We start from the raw sequence: 14204 nt of genomic DNA, 5'->3' as shown, positions 1-14204 counted from the left end.
CCGTCGGTGGCCGCCCCGGGAGCCCGTCCTTTCCCAAACCTCGTCTGTGGCCGAGACTCCAGCCCCGGGGCCTGAGGGCGGGGCCCCGTATCCAGAAAGCCCAGCTGCCGGCTCCCCCGCGGGACCCTGGCCCCGGGCGCGCTGATCCCGCGCCACAGCGCAGACCCGCGAGCGCGCAGGGCAGGCAGGGACGCCAGGTCCCAAAGTGGCCACCGCGCTAGGGCGCGGGCAGCTGGGGCGAGAGGCAGGGCATGGACCGGGGCAGGGGCAGGGGCAGGGGCAGGGCAGGGCGGGCGTCCTCTGCACAGAGCCCGCGGGTGCCCGCCCGGGACGCTCCCCCCTCGCCCGCTGCCACCCAGGCGCCCCGGTAGGACCCAGCAGGGCAGGCGCGGCCGCGATCGCCGAGCCCCGAGGCCGGCCCCACAGCGCCGCGTCCCGCCCTACCTCCCCGCGCCGCGGCCGGCCCGGGCGCTGCTGACACAAAGGGGACGCGCGTCACCCCACCTGGGCCCGCGCGGCCGGGGCTCCTGCTCAACCGCGACGCGCTGCTCCGACGGCTCCGCCCGGTGCCAGCTGCGGGGTGCCGGGTGCCAGCCGTTTGCCGCCCGCGCCTCCCTGCGCCCGCGCAGCCCGCACGGCCCGCACGGCAGCGCCGGCCCTGCCGCCTCCCGCCTGCCGAGAGCCCGCGCAGGGAGAGGCAGCGGCGCGGGCGGGGCGCGAGCGCGCACAGAGGCTGGGCCCACTGGAGGCTCGGCCCCGCCCCCGCCCCGCGCCTCGCCGCGCCGCACAGCGCCCCCTGCCGCCCGCCCGCGCCAGCGCCCGCCCGAGGCCGGGAGCCGCCCCGCAGCTCCCAGGCCAGGCTCCGGGACCACGCGGGGCTGCAGAGACAGCCCGGGCACGCGAACGTGAAACGCCACTCCTGCTTCAGTGGCCTCCAGAAGACACTCCCCTGATTCCCACACCGAGGGAACACACATCAGCGAGCTAGGAAAGAAGGGGTGACCCAACCCAACACTGTAAACCGGGGCAAACCGGGGCGCGAACCGGTGTTGAGCTGTGCAGCTGCGCCCTGGGCTTCCTTCCCGCTCGGCCGCAGACCCTGCCGGAGCCAGCACCTGCCCCCCAGACAGACCCTCTCTGGGGCGGCTGTGGGATGAGCCCAGAGCCTTCCTGAACCAAGCCTCGCAAGGAAAGTCTGTCTGTTCATCCCACTGCCTGCTTGTCTTGAAGGATGGAGAAGCGAGGGCACCCCTGGTGGTCCCCAAAGGTGGATGGACATCTGGGATCCAAGCACAGCAATTTCTTTCTCTTCCTTAAGCTGTCTAGCTTGTTGGAATCTAAGGTCTATCTGCGAAGGTACTCATAGAATTCCTGTATCTTCTGCCACTCCTCGTAGAAGCTTCAAGTCACACAACTGTTAAATTACATGTCAGATGGTGCATATATGAACAAAACCTATGACTGTGCATGAAATAACACCTTCTTCAATATATAGATTCTCTTTTCTGCAGTATGAAATGGAAACTCCACTGGATCATCGTTTTTCCTTAATGGCATACCCTCCGTACTGCGTGGTCTAAATTCAAGCTCTACCGCCTACTAGCCATTAAGCAAGGTACTTAACGCCTTTGTGCTTCCATTTCCTTATGTGGAAAATGAGGTGGCAATAGTATATATGAGTTCTTGGGAGGGATTAAAGAAATCAAATAGGCCGGGCACCATGGCTTACACCTGTAAGTCCAGCACTTTGGGAGGCCAGCGCAGGAGGATTGCCTTAAGCCCAGCAGATCAAGGCTGCAGTGAGCTGTGTTTGCATCACTGCAACCAGCCTGGGCAACTGAGTGAGACTTTGTCCCTAAATAAATAGATAAATAGATAGTCAAATTAAACATAACTGGCAAACTAAAAGAACTCTGTAGTCCTTAGCTACAGTTTGTCTCATTTCTCCAAAGAATTAAATCAGGTGATTCTTAACTAACTCAAAGCTGTGCATAATTTGTATTCTGCTACACATACATCTTTGTAGTAAAATAAAATAAATCTGCCTCCTCTGGATTGAGAAGTTGTTCTGGTAAATATTTGCCCTCTCCAAAGATATGAACGAGCACTTGCCTTCTAATGCCTTAGTTTCAGATTCTTTTTAGAAATGTCATTATTCAAGAAAAATGCACAATGGGAAGAATCTTAACAACAGCACTTTGTTGCTCCAGCCTCTCACTGGAAGATGAAAATAGTTCTGCATAAAGGCCTGAGCTTTATGAAAAATTTATTCACAGCTCCTATGTCCGGGTTGGGATACCAGAGAAGTTCCTGGTTGAGTACTACTTATGAATGAAGGATTCAGAGAATGTACGGGTGGGTGACTGCAAATGCACAAGAGGTGGACGGTGTACCCCACAATAAAATGGTCCGGATTAAGATGCAGGCATTCCCGTGACACACAGAGGCCTAGCAGTCAAGTTGGGGAATGCATAGGAGCATCTGGGGCTACAGGAAGAGAGTTAAGGTGCAAAACCACCCTGACTCAACTGAGACTTGTAAGTGCTCATGTGGTAACACATGTGACTTCATTCCCATGCCCTGTCTTTGTGAATGCAGTCATTGTTGGGGAGATAATGAGAGGCGACACAGGCGTTGAAAGTACAGTTTGCAGCAGGCCTCAAAGAGCACTCAGAGGCAGTTTTCTCTGCGAAGACTTCCCAGCCTATCATGGCATGCCCCATCCCCAGATCTCTGATCTCTGAGCTGATGTAATACTTGGTCTTTGTCTATGTTGATTATCTGTCACACTTCATGTCTGTGGCCTTCACTCTCTGATTCTTAGATCTTAAGCTTCTAGAGAACAGCATTTTTCCTTTTTGAGTTTTTTTTTTTTTTTTTTTTTGAGACAGAGTCTTGCTCTGTTGCCCAGGCTGGAGAGCAGTGTCGCGATCTCAGCTCACTGCAACCTCCGCCTCCCAGGTTCAAGCAATTCTTCTACCTCAGCCTCTTGAGTAGCTGCGACTACAGGTGCGCACCACCACACCCAGCTAATTTTTGTATTTTTAGTAGAGATGGGGTTTCACCATATTGGCCAGGCTGGTCTTAAACTCCTGACCTCATGATCCACCCACCTCAGCCTCCCAAAGTGCTGGGATTACAGATGTGAGCCGCCGTGTGCAGCCGAGAACAGTATTTTTCTACATATTCCCTCTTAGGGCTTGAACACAATAAGCGTTCAATAAACACTGAGTAAAATCCTTTCCTCTGAGCTGTGCCTCTGAGCACCTGCCCTCGTTCTCTCCAACAACAAGTTAGTTGGGTCTCTCAAGTTCACTTCCACCTGTGACTGTCAGTTTTCGGTCCAGCCCCCTACTCAGCTCTGGCTGGCCCATCTCCCCCAGAGGGCTGCCCCATAAAGCCCATTGTAAAGGACACTCATTGTTGCCAAGTGTTTGTGCCAATGCCGTGTGACTCACCCTTCACTCATCGAACATTCACTTCCTGATTACCTAGATGGGCAAAATTCTCTGCTCATGGGAAGCAGGCTGAGTGCTGCAGCCAACCGGCCAGAGGCTGGGAAGGCAGACAGCCATTCTGACACTTCTCTTCTTGACACAAAATCAAGGGATGCTCAAGACCCACACTTGAAATTTTTTTTTTTAATTAGACAATGCAGTTTGTGTGAATTTGTAATCACACATTCCATAAATATAGAAATTCAATTTTTTTATTTTTAAAATTAACAAATTCACTATCTTGTTCTCCAGAATAGCAGGAAATTAAATGTCAGTTTGTGTTCTGTCTCTCTCTTTTCAGAGACACAGGGGAATCTGGGAGATGTTATGGTTCTGCGAATGTGGAATGCAACCTCTCATCTTCAGCCCGTCTGTGCTACTGACCGTCTCATCCCGGAAGCCATGTCTTCTCTCAGGGGCAGACTGCACAAGGCTTCCCTGCCAAGGCACAGCCCCCAGTTAGCCACACAGCCTTCCCCGGGTGATGCCAAGGAACAGGGGAGAGTTCCTGCTACTCTCCGGGTCTTCTTGGGAAAGCCTCTGATGTGGTTGGGCTGTGTCTCCACCTGAATATCATTTGAATTGTAGCTCCCACCATTCTCACGTGTCATGGGAAGGACCTGGTCATAGGTAACTGACTCATGGGGTGGGGCTTTCCTGTGCTGTTCTCGTGACAGTGGATAAGTCTCATGAGATCTGATGGTTTTATAAATGGGCATTCCCCTGCACACACTCTCTCTTGCCTGCCGTGACTTTACTCCTCCTCACCTTCCACCATGATTGTGAGGCCTCCCCAGTCATGGGAAACTGTGAGTCCATTAAACCTGTTTTCTTTATAAATTACCCAGTCTCGGGTTTGTCCTTATTGGCAACATGAGAACAGACTAATACAGCTTCCCTTGTCTGTACTCTTTCCCTCCTCTCCTCAAAAGTATCCTCTTTTTCTTTTCCAACCTTGAAATCTCAAGTAATCTCTGCAACGGGTATAGCACCCACGTAAGACAGGATGCAGAGGTGTCTTCAAAGAGCTTCAAACAAAACCTCAAGAAAGAAAGTGCAAGTGAGGAAGAAAATTCATCCTTCCAGTCACTTAACACTGCACTGCATGGACTTATTGTGTCCACCTAAAATTCATATGTTGAAGTTCTAAGTTCCAGTACCCCAGAATGTGACCTTCTTTGGAACTAGGGTCATTGCAGATAGGATTAGTTAAGATGAGGTCATACTGAGTGGGCTCTAGTCCAATATGACTGGTGTCCCTATTTAAGGGGAGATTTGGACACAGACACACACAAGGAGAACACCATGTGAGCCTGAAGTCAAAGATCGGGGTGATGCTTCTACAAGCCAAGAAACACCAAAGACGACCAGCACAGCACCAGCAGCTGGAGGAGGAGCCTGGACCAGAGTCTCCCTCACAGCCTTCAAAAGGAAGCAATCCTGCCGAAGCTTTGACCTGGACTTCTAGCCCCCTGTGATGGTTGATGTTTAGTGTCATCTTGACTTGGTTAAAGGATGCCCAGATAGCTAGTAAGACTATTTCCGTGTGGGTCTCTCAGAGTGTTTCTGGGCAAGATCAGCATTTGAATCCTTAGACAGAGTAGAGAAGATCTGCCCTCACCGATGTGCATCATCCAATCTCTGAAGAGCCCAAACAAAGAGGAGGAAGGGCACATATGATGTTCCCTCTGTTCCAGCTGGCACATCCATCTTTTCCTGCCCCCTGACTTCACAGCTCCTGGTTGGGCCTCAGGATTCCTCAGGATTCCAGCCTTACATGGGAGCGCACTTCCCCCTCCCCACCCCACCCCTAGGTTCTCAGCTCTTTGGCCTCTGACTGATTTCCACCACCAGCTTTTCGGGGTCTCCAGCTTGCAGACAACATGGGATTTCTTGGCCTCCATAATCATGGTGAGCCAATTCCAATAATAAATTTCCTATCTCTCTCTCTCTCTCTCTCTCTCTCTCTACCCTATTGATTCTGTGTCTCTGGAAGAACCCTAATACACCTCCAGAACTGTGAGACAATAAATTTCTGTGGTTTAATCCACCCAGAAGGTGGTACTTTGTTTCACCAGGCCTATCAAACTAATACAGGCACGTGGAAGGTGTCCACTCATGCCTACAATTTAGAGAACAAGAGTCATGATAAAAATAAAAGTGCTATACAAAGGTGGCAAAATAGATGACAATAAATGAAAATATTAACATGTGAATTAAAAAGTAAAGCATTCTCCCAGAACGTAGAGACGTGTCTGTCTTGTTTGACATCATATTCAGCACTGGCAAGATGAGTTCCAGGCACTTAACAAAAATTTGTTGAACAAAATAAATCTTCCATGGTTCTCTATTAACCAGATTTTCTATGCATGGCTCAAATGCAAGCTCCATAGATTCTACTCGGAACTGAAAAAGACCCAAGAGAAAGTTTTGTCTGATCTTTTCATTTCACTTATGGAAACACTGAGGTTTTACAAAGGCTGTGCCAGGTCCAGGATTCCTGCTAGCTCATGTCACACATAGTAATACTACAGATTCACAGGGCTTCTAACTTTTTATTAAACTGCTTTTCTATAGTAATCAATTGAATATGGCCCTTTGGGCTTGACAAAATTTTTAAAGACGTTCTCAATTCTCTAAGAATGATTAGATTATATTTAACACCAGGCTGACTTCATTGTGGGTGAACATTTAATGCTCACTAGATAGTCATGCACTTTTCCAGATTTCCCAGCCCCCTCGCTGTCAGGACAGGGCATGTGACTCGTTTTGTTCCATAGACTATGGACAGAAGCCTCACTTTTGGGCCAAGGCAATGAGAAGACCTCCATGACACTGAACTTGCCCATCCCCGTCCCAGTGATAACAGAGCCACAGATTGAGGCGGTGGGACCACCAAACGGAGTCAGCTGGATCTGTGGGTTGCCCACTGCTAGGATGATTCTCAGGAGAACATGAACTTGCATGTGTTAAGCTATTGAAATTTTAGGGTTTATTTGTTACTGCGGCATGGTCTTGTCTAAACTAACAACTAAAGCTAACACATTCACTGTAAACCGGTTTTGAGTAGCAGTGATTCATAGGTACGTGAGTCTTTAAGGAGAGCCCGAGTACAGTACTAGGTAGGCAGAGTAAGTCATTCAGTCTTAGACATGAGAGTACACTTGAGGCAGGTAGCCGAGCACTAGGAAAAGATGGGAACCTGTATTTAAGTATTTAACTTTCATTCTGCTATGATTTTAAACGCTCCTAGCCTTAGATTATTCAATCTCATTAAAATATATACAGTACCTAAAAAAAACCCTCTCTCTTTCTCTCTATCTCCACACACACACACACACACACACACACACACACACAGACACACACACACCCCCCATCGCCACCACCATCAACAATAGTAATAAACACAAACACTCTCAGAGAACCCCCACTCCTTGACAACCTGGAAAATTTCTCCTACTATTTTCAACTTCAGTGTAGCACTGACACCTCTGGTAACATTTCTGTCACTCCCCTGGGCTAGCCAATCTTTCTGCTGAGCTGGGTTCACATAACTTTTGTTACTCTTATTATATTATTACATTTGTATGTCTGGCCTTAGACGTGAAAGAAAGTAATATTAGAATGAAAGAATGCAAACTCCTCTTTCTCCTTTCCCCATCTTGCATGTGTATGAAGATCTCTATCAATCTGTCTTCTCCTTCCTTCTTCTCTCATTTTATATCTTTGTGTGAAAGTTGGGTCTATTGGGCTGTATTTCTGAGAACTTACTCTTATCAGAGGATCACAGAGCAAAGCCACAACCCACTTCCTCTAAAGAAGACATGCACTCACAGTTTCTAATCACCAAGAGAGGAGCAGGCTTCACGGATTAAAACAAACAAATAACAACAACAAATAAAACCCGGAAACCTGGAAGCTGAGTCCCAGACGGTTTGGAAGGAAGGACAAAGCCCTCCTCTCCCTGAGCTTGGCTCAGGCTTTGCCGCTAAAGTCAGTCTGGGTTTCATCAAGATCTAGCTGTGCATGTGGTCATGTCAACTGACTCCCTCAGTTCGTTTCCTTAACTATAAAATGAGGGATGATAACACTTCTCTTACATGGTTTCTGTGAGCAGTTAAAATAAAAATTATCAGAGCACTTAACACCATACTTGCCACATGCTCCAGGGTTCAAAAGCTGTTAGCTGCCAAAACATGCTCTCTCCCCTTAAGGACCATATAATTTAAGTTAAGAGAAGAATTGTGTGTCCACTGGTGGAAGGCAATGGCACATTTCCCCGAGACTAAGATTATTGTGATTCTATCAGTTGTAGAGCCACCCGCATGGAGAATGGAAATCTTGTAAAATGGGACTATGAAGTCTCAATGCCTTAACCCCTATTGAAATTGTATCTCCAGCATCAGCCTTAGACAATCTGAGTGTTATTTGTTACCGGATCTTTTTGATCAGGACAGACTAATCTGTTACAGTAACAAGTAATCTCAAAAGCTGGACTGTCCCATATATACAGTTTGCTGTGACCATATTTGTCTCTCTGACACTATCCTCCCTAGAAACATACAAGATCAAGGTTGCCTGTTTTCAGACTCCGCCATCTCAACCTGAGGCCTCCTCTGTAATCAGTGTGGACCCAAAAGCAAATGTTGTAGAGCCTTGTACCAGCAATGCACTCATCATTGGCTGGAATCAGTAGCTTTGCTTAACTGAAAGAGAGTGAGGAAGCATAATTTTCTCATGTTCACGGAAGGGGTTATGAATGACTACTCAAAGTCTTTACAACAGGGAGTCAAAAAATGTCTTTTAAGGAATAATGATTAAGGTTATAAGTTCTCAGTCAAAAAATTTCTTTTAAGGAATAATGATTGATTAAGGTTATAAGTTCTCAGTGAACGGCCAATGCCTGACATACCATTGAATAAATTAGGGATAGTCTTGGTGGCATTGAGGCTTGAATTTGAAGACAGGCATCTGATAAGACAAGTCAGATCTTCAGAGGTCTTTCATTTGGGGAGTGTCATGTTTTATACAACTTGAATGCCTCTAAGAGGACTATGTTTCCTAGCTCGCCCCAGCTCCCAACACCCTGTACTGTCTTATATCCAGTTACTTCACACATTTCTGTATCTCTGATTTTTGAGGCCATTTGAAGGCCTACATTGGCCTCTTCACAAAACAAAACAGGGTTATTTTGCTGTGTTTTTGTTTCCATAAGTTATTGGGAACAGCTGGTGGTGTTTGGTTACATGAGCAAATTCTTTTTTTTTTTTTTTTAAAGAGTCTCAATCTGTCTCCAGGCTGAAGTGTACTCATGTGATCTCAGCTCACTGCAACCTCTGTCCCCCGGGTTCAAGCTATTCTCCTGCCTCAACCTTCAGAGTAGCTGGGATTACAGGTGCCTGCCACCACACCTGCCTAATTTTTGTATTTTTAGTAGAGACAGGGTTTCATTATGTTGGCCAGGATGGTCTCCATCTCCTGACCTGATGATCCACCCGCCTCGGCTGCCCAAAGCGCTGGGATTATAGGCATGAGCCACAGCGCCTGGCCACATGAGTAAATTCTTTAGTAGTCATTTGTGAAGCTTTGGTGCACTTATTACCCGAGCAGTATACACTGCACCCAATTTGTAGTCTTTTATCTCTCACCCACATCCCACCCTTCCCCGCTGAGTTCCCAAGTCCACTGTGTCATTCTTATGCCTTTACATCCTCGTAGCTTAGCTCCTACTTAAGTGTGATATATACAATGGTTGATTTTCCATTCCTGAGTTACTTTCCTTAGAATAATAGTCTCCAGTCTCATTCAAGTTGCTGCGAATGCCATTAATTCATTCTCTTTTGTGGCTGAGTAGTCGGAGCATTTTTAGGTTATGTTCTGCCAAATTTGTCAGATCCGAGCACTGGGAGGCGCTCATCTCACTATTCCCGTTAAGATGTAGAATGGGAGACCAGAGTCTGCCATGTTTTTTTGGAGGGTGATAACTTTGTTGCTACTTCTACTAACCTTCAACATTTATTTTACCTATTCGTTTACAAGATTGCCTTTTCCACAAGCTTTGAGCACCTTAGCAACAAAACAATGTCATGTTTATTTTTGTGTTTTTAGTGGGTGCTATAAAACCTGATACATCACAGGTGTGTAATAAGTTAACCAAAGGGCAGTCATCATAAGTCTCCTGTTCTCTCAGGTGTTCTTCCCCAAACCCCAAATGTCCTCTCTTCTTGCTCAGGATAATTATCAGGACTTCAAACTGCGACACGAGCTTTTATCTATTTTGTCCTAAGTTACATCAGATTAGGAAGGATAGCTTTGACACAATGTGAACTCATGGGTAACTGTTATTAGTTATCAGAGGCTGCCAGGGGCTGTTTGCATAATTAACTCAAGTCCTTACTGTAATCTTTGCATTGATCCCTCATTTTGCTGATGAGGAAACTGGGCCTCTGTGAACCTAAGTATCCCACCCTTAATCAAACGTGGTACTACAGCTCACGCCAGCCTGTCTCCACAACCTGTGCCTTTTCTATCACTGCTTTGCCCTCTTACTCAGTTGTTTAACTCGCTTGTGTATATAACTCGTGTCCTAACATTTGTAAGTTTCTCAAAGGTGAAAACCCTAACTCCTCTTCTTAGATATTCCCCATAGCGTCTGGCACAGGTCTGACCACATGGTAGATATGCACCAATCTGTTCCAGAATTAAACCTTTCAACTGCAAGGATCTTGCCAGGCATCACCAGGTTATGGTAGCCAAATAGGTAGGAAATAGCTCAGGTTTACTCTCTGTTCCCTTCTTTTCCCTCTCCTGGCTTATACCTGGGAGAAAAGTGGGACTGACACATCCCCATGACAACTTGATAAGAACAAGATTAATGTTTGCCACTTTCCCAAACTCCCTCAGTTTTAGAGAAAATCAGTGGAGAAACTACATGTTTAATCATAACGAAGATATTTCAGGCTCTGTCACAGATGATGGGGGCAATATTTAAAGCACTAGAAACTTCCAGGTGTCACCAAGTCATACTGCTCACAGCATTGCCTGTTTCAATAGAAGTGACCTTATTAAATGGCATCAAAGTCAAGTGAAATCTATTAGGTATATTGCATCTTACTGCTTCAATGATGGATCATGCTATGGACCCAATTGTCTCCTTCCAAAATTCACACGTCGAAGCTCTGATCCTCAATGTGACTATATCTGGACACAAGGTCTTTAGCAGGTAGTTAAGTTCAAATGAAGTCCTTATGCAAAAGGATGGTGGCCTTATAAAAGGAGAGAGATCTCTCTCTCCACCATGTGAGGACACAGGGACAAGGCAGCCATCTGCAGGCCAGGGAGAGAAGCCTCACCAGGAACTGAACCAGATGGCACCTTGATCTTGGACTTCCAGCCTCCAGAGAAATGAGTGTCTGTTGTTTCTGCCACGTGGTATATGGTATTTTGTTATGGCAACCTGAGCTGACTAATTCAGGTCAGTTTGACTCAACTAGCATTTGAATATCTGCTGTCTGCTAGGCTTCCTGGAAAGAGTGGTATCTGAGTGATGATTTAATGAAAAATGAGGTATTCTTCACAAAAGCAGATAGCACCAACTACACACACACACAGGTTTTCTGACATCTACTCATGTGGGCGAGTTCTCCGAAAGCTGAGTATAATCCAGGAAGAGAACTGATAAAGGTCAGTCTATTCAGATGTGTTGCTGAGGGGGTGTCAGGAACAAGTTGAGGCAGCCTTGAATTTAAAAAATAAACAACTCTTGGGCAGTCTTCCAGATTCTGCAATAATGAACTTGCACAGAGAAGCTTTGTGTTTGTGTGTGTGTGTGTGTGTGTGTGTGTGTGTGTGTGTGGAGAGAGAGAGAATATTACCAAAATTAATAGAATACCACTCACATACATAAACAAATACGTAAACAACTCAAAAACCAAATCCAATGGTTTTTCTGAAATGAACTCTGGCTTTTTAATGTCATCGAATGTTTTCTCATCTATTAGTGTGAATTGTTAAGAATGGCTGTTCTCATTAAAGTATAAAAGGCTAATTGACTTTAAGAACCTTCAGAAAATATTATGTGAAAAATAAATTATTGTGTATGAATGCAATTCTATTAAGCAATATATATGACTGGACAGACATGAGCTAAATTAGGGGTTACCTCTATGTGATACAATTATGGGTAATTTTAATTTTCTTCATTTTGTTTTACTCTGTTTTCAAAATGTGTATTTTTTAAAGAATTATAAAATAAATATTGTAACAGTCTTTCTGATCTTTTAAGTCCATTTTAGTGGCATCTGAAGTGGGCTTGCTGTAGTTATCCTAAGCATACACGGGGCATTTTCATGCAATTAAACCTGACCTGTAGGGCTCACAAGATGGCCAAATAGGAACAGCTCCCGTCTGCAGCTCCCAGCAAGACCAACACAGAAGGCAAGCAGTTTCTGCATTTCCCACTGAGATACCTGGCTCATCTCACTGGGATGGCTTAGACAGTCGGTGCAGCCCACGAAGGGCGAGCAGAAGCAGGGTGGGGCATCGCCTCACCTGGGGAAGCACAAGGGGTTGGGGAACTCCCTCCTCTAGCCACGGGAAGCCATTAGGGGCTGTGCTGTGAGGAACAGTGCTTTCCAGGCCAGATACTACACTTTTCCCATGGTCTTCACAACCCGCAGACCAGGAGATTCCCTCGGGTTGAAACCACCAGGGGCTGGGTTTCAAGCACAAAACTGGGTGGCCCTTTGGGCAGATATTGAGTTAGCTGCAGGAGTTTTTTTTCATACTCCAGTGGCACCTGGAATGCCAGCGAGACAGAATCGCTCACTCCTCTGGAAAAGGGGCTGAAGCCAGGGAGCCAAGTTACCAGCAAGCTAAGATTCACTTAGAATCAGTGGATTCCACCTGCACAGCACCCAGTAAGCTAAGATTCACTGACTTGAAATTCTCGCTGCCAGCACAGCAGTCTGGAGTTGACCTGGGATGCTGGAGCTTGGTACGGGGAGGGGCCTCCACCATTACTGAGGCTTGAGTAGCAGTTTAAACAAAGCCACTGGGAAGTTTGAACTGGTCAGAGCCCACCACAGCATAGCAAAGCCACTATAGCCAGGCTTCCTCTCTAGGTTTCTCCTCTCTGGGCAGGGCATCTCTGAAAGAAAGGCAGCAGCCCCATCACCAGCTTATAGATAAAACTCCCATCTCCCTGGGACAGAGCACCTTGGGGAAGGGGCAGCTGTGGGCACAGCTTCAGCAGACTTAAAAGTTCCTGCCTGCCGGCTCTGAGGAGAGCAGTGGATCTCCCAGCAGAGCACTCGAGCTCTGCTAAGGGACAGACTGCCTCCTCAAGTGGGTCCCTGACCCCCATGGCTTCTGACTGGGAGACACCTCATACAGGAGAGCTCCAGCTGGCATCTTGCAGGTGCCCCTCTGGGATGAAGCTTCCAGAGGAAGGAGCAGGCAGCAATCTTTGCTGTTCTGTAGCCTCTGCTGGTGATACTCAGGCAAACAGGGTCTGGAGTGGATCTCCAGCACATCTAGCAGACCTGCAGCAGAGGTGCCTGACTGTTAGAAGGAAAACTAAGAAACAGAAATGAATAACATCAACATAAACGGAAAGGGCACCCACACAAAAACCCCATGTGAAGGTCACCAACATCAGAGATGAAAGGTAAAAAAATCCATGAAGATGAGGAGAAACCAGCACAAAAATGCTGAAAATTCCAAAAACCAGAATGCATCTTCTCTTCCTCCAAAGGATCACAACTCCTCACCAGCAAGGGAACAAAACTTTCAACAATCATCGAGTCTTGAAAATAGATTATGAAGCAGAATTTCTGGACGGTGCTTAATGACATCAGGCAACGTTTAAATACCACCTAGTGAGGAACACTGAAATTGCAGCTGAATTAAAATGACCTTTTGGGCAACAAAAATTTTCCATGATTTTGCTTTTTTGAAACAATGATAAGAAATTGTTATTTTTTAGGCAACAACATACGAAGTTACACAAACAAACTGCATAGGATTCTTCCACAGGGAGAGGGTTTTGTTCCCTGACCCAGTTTACATGACATTTTCCCTCATACTTGCTTTCTCTGAGCTGATTCTTCTTAGGCTGACCTAAATGGTACCTTATTTAAATTGATTCAAAGTTCATTCAAAAATCTGAGATGGTTCCATGGCTTCACTGACATGAAATCCAGGCACTCTCCCTACTCTCGCTCACATTCATCCTCGTCCAAGGTTCCAGCATGATCTTAGGATATCTTATGCCAAGCCAGTGTGCCGTCACTTCTCAGAGACGTAGGGACAACCAGCTATTCAACTTCACTCGGATTCCTTTGCTTGACAGCCTCATGTGACCTAAATGACAGGTGAACAAAGCAGTGAAAGCACTGCCCCCATGTCAATTGCATCATCAAATGGAAAGCGTGTCTTGTTTTTGGTCAGAACCTTTGAAGAGAAAGGGACACAGGTACCATACACATAGGTAGCCAGCATTCACGGAACAGTCACTGTGTGCTGGCTGCACCACACTGGCTTTCCATGTGTTGTCTCCTTCTAGGGACTTCTTGCAAATTGGTAGGGTTATCATACCACATGTTCTTGGAAACATCTGTTGCCCATTTCTATACTTCGCAGTAAGAAGTACAAGACGGCAATGGTGTAAAGGCAAAAAGGAAAAGGCACTACAACCAGCAGAAA

At 46.6% G+C, this 14204-nt stretch overlaps 1 protein-coding gene across 2 annotated transcripts in view; it reads right to left on the bottom strand.

Moving 5' to 3' along the window:
* Positions 1–732, bottom strand: part of RNF144A (ring finger protein 144A) — a 321607-nt gene extending 320875 nt beyond the window's left edge. The window contains exon 1 of one of the 2 annotated variants that reach the window (XM_021667208.2): positions 505–732. The gene's annotated coding sequence lies outside the window, so the exon portion shown is untranslated. The remainder of the gene's footprint in view (positions 1–504) is intronic. The other variant, XM_021667207.2, reaches the window with a different exon arrangement.
* Between the last annotated feature and the right edge of the window lie 13472 nt (positions 733–14204).

The sequence above is a fragment of the Aotus nancymaae genome, unplaced genomic scaffold, assembly GCF_030222135.1.
Source record: "Aotus nancymaae isolate 86718 unplaced genomic scaffold, 86718_ANA_hifiasm-v0.15.2.pri h1tg000057l, whole genome shotgun sequence".
NCBI classification, from domain to species: Eukaryota; Metazoa; Chordata; class Mammalia; order Primates; family Aotidae; genus Aotus; species Aotus nancymaae.
The sequence above is the reverse complement of the archived record's forward strand: the minus strand, read 5'-3'. Positions and strand labels throughout refer to the sequence as shown.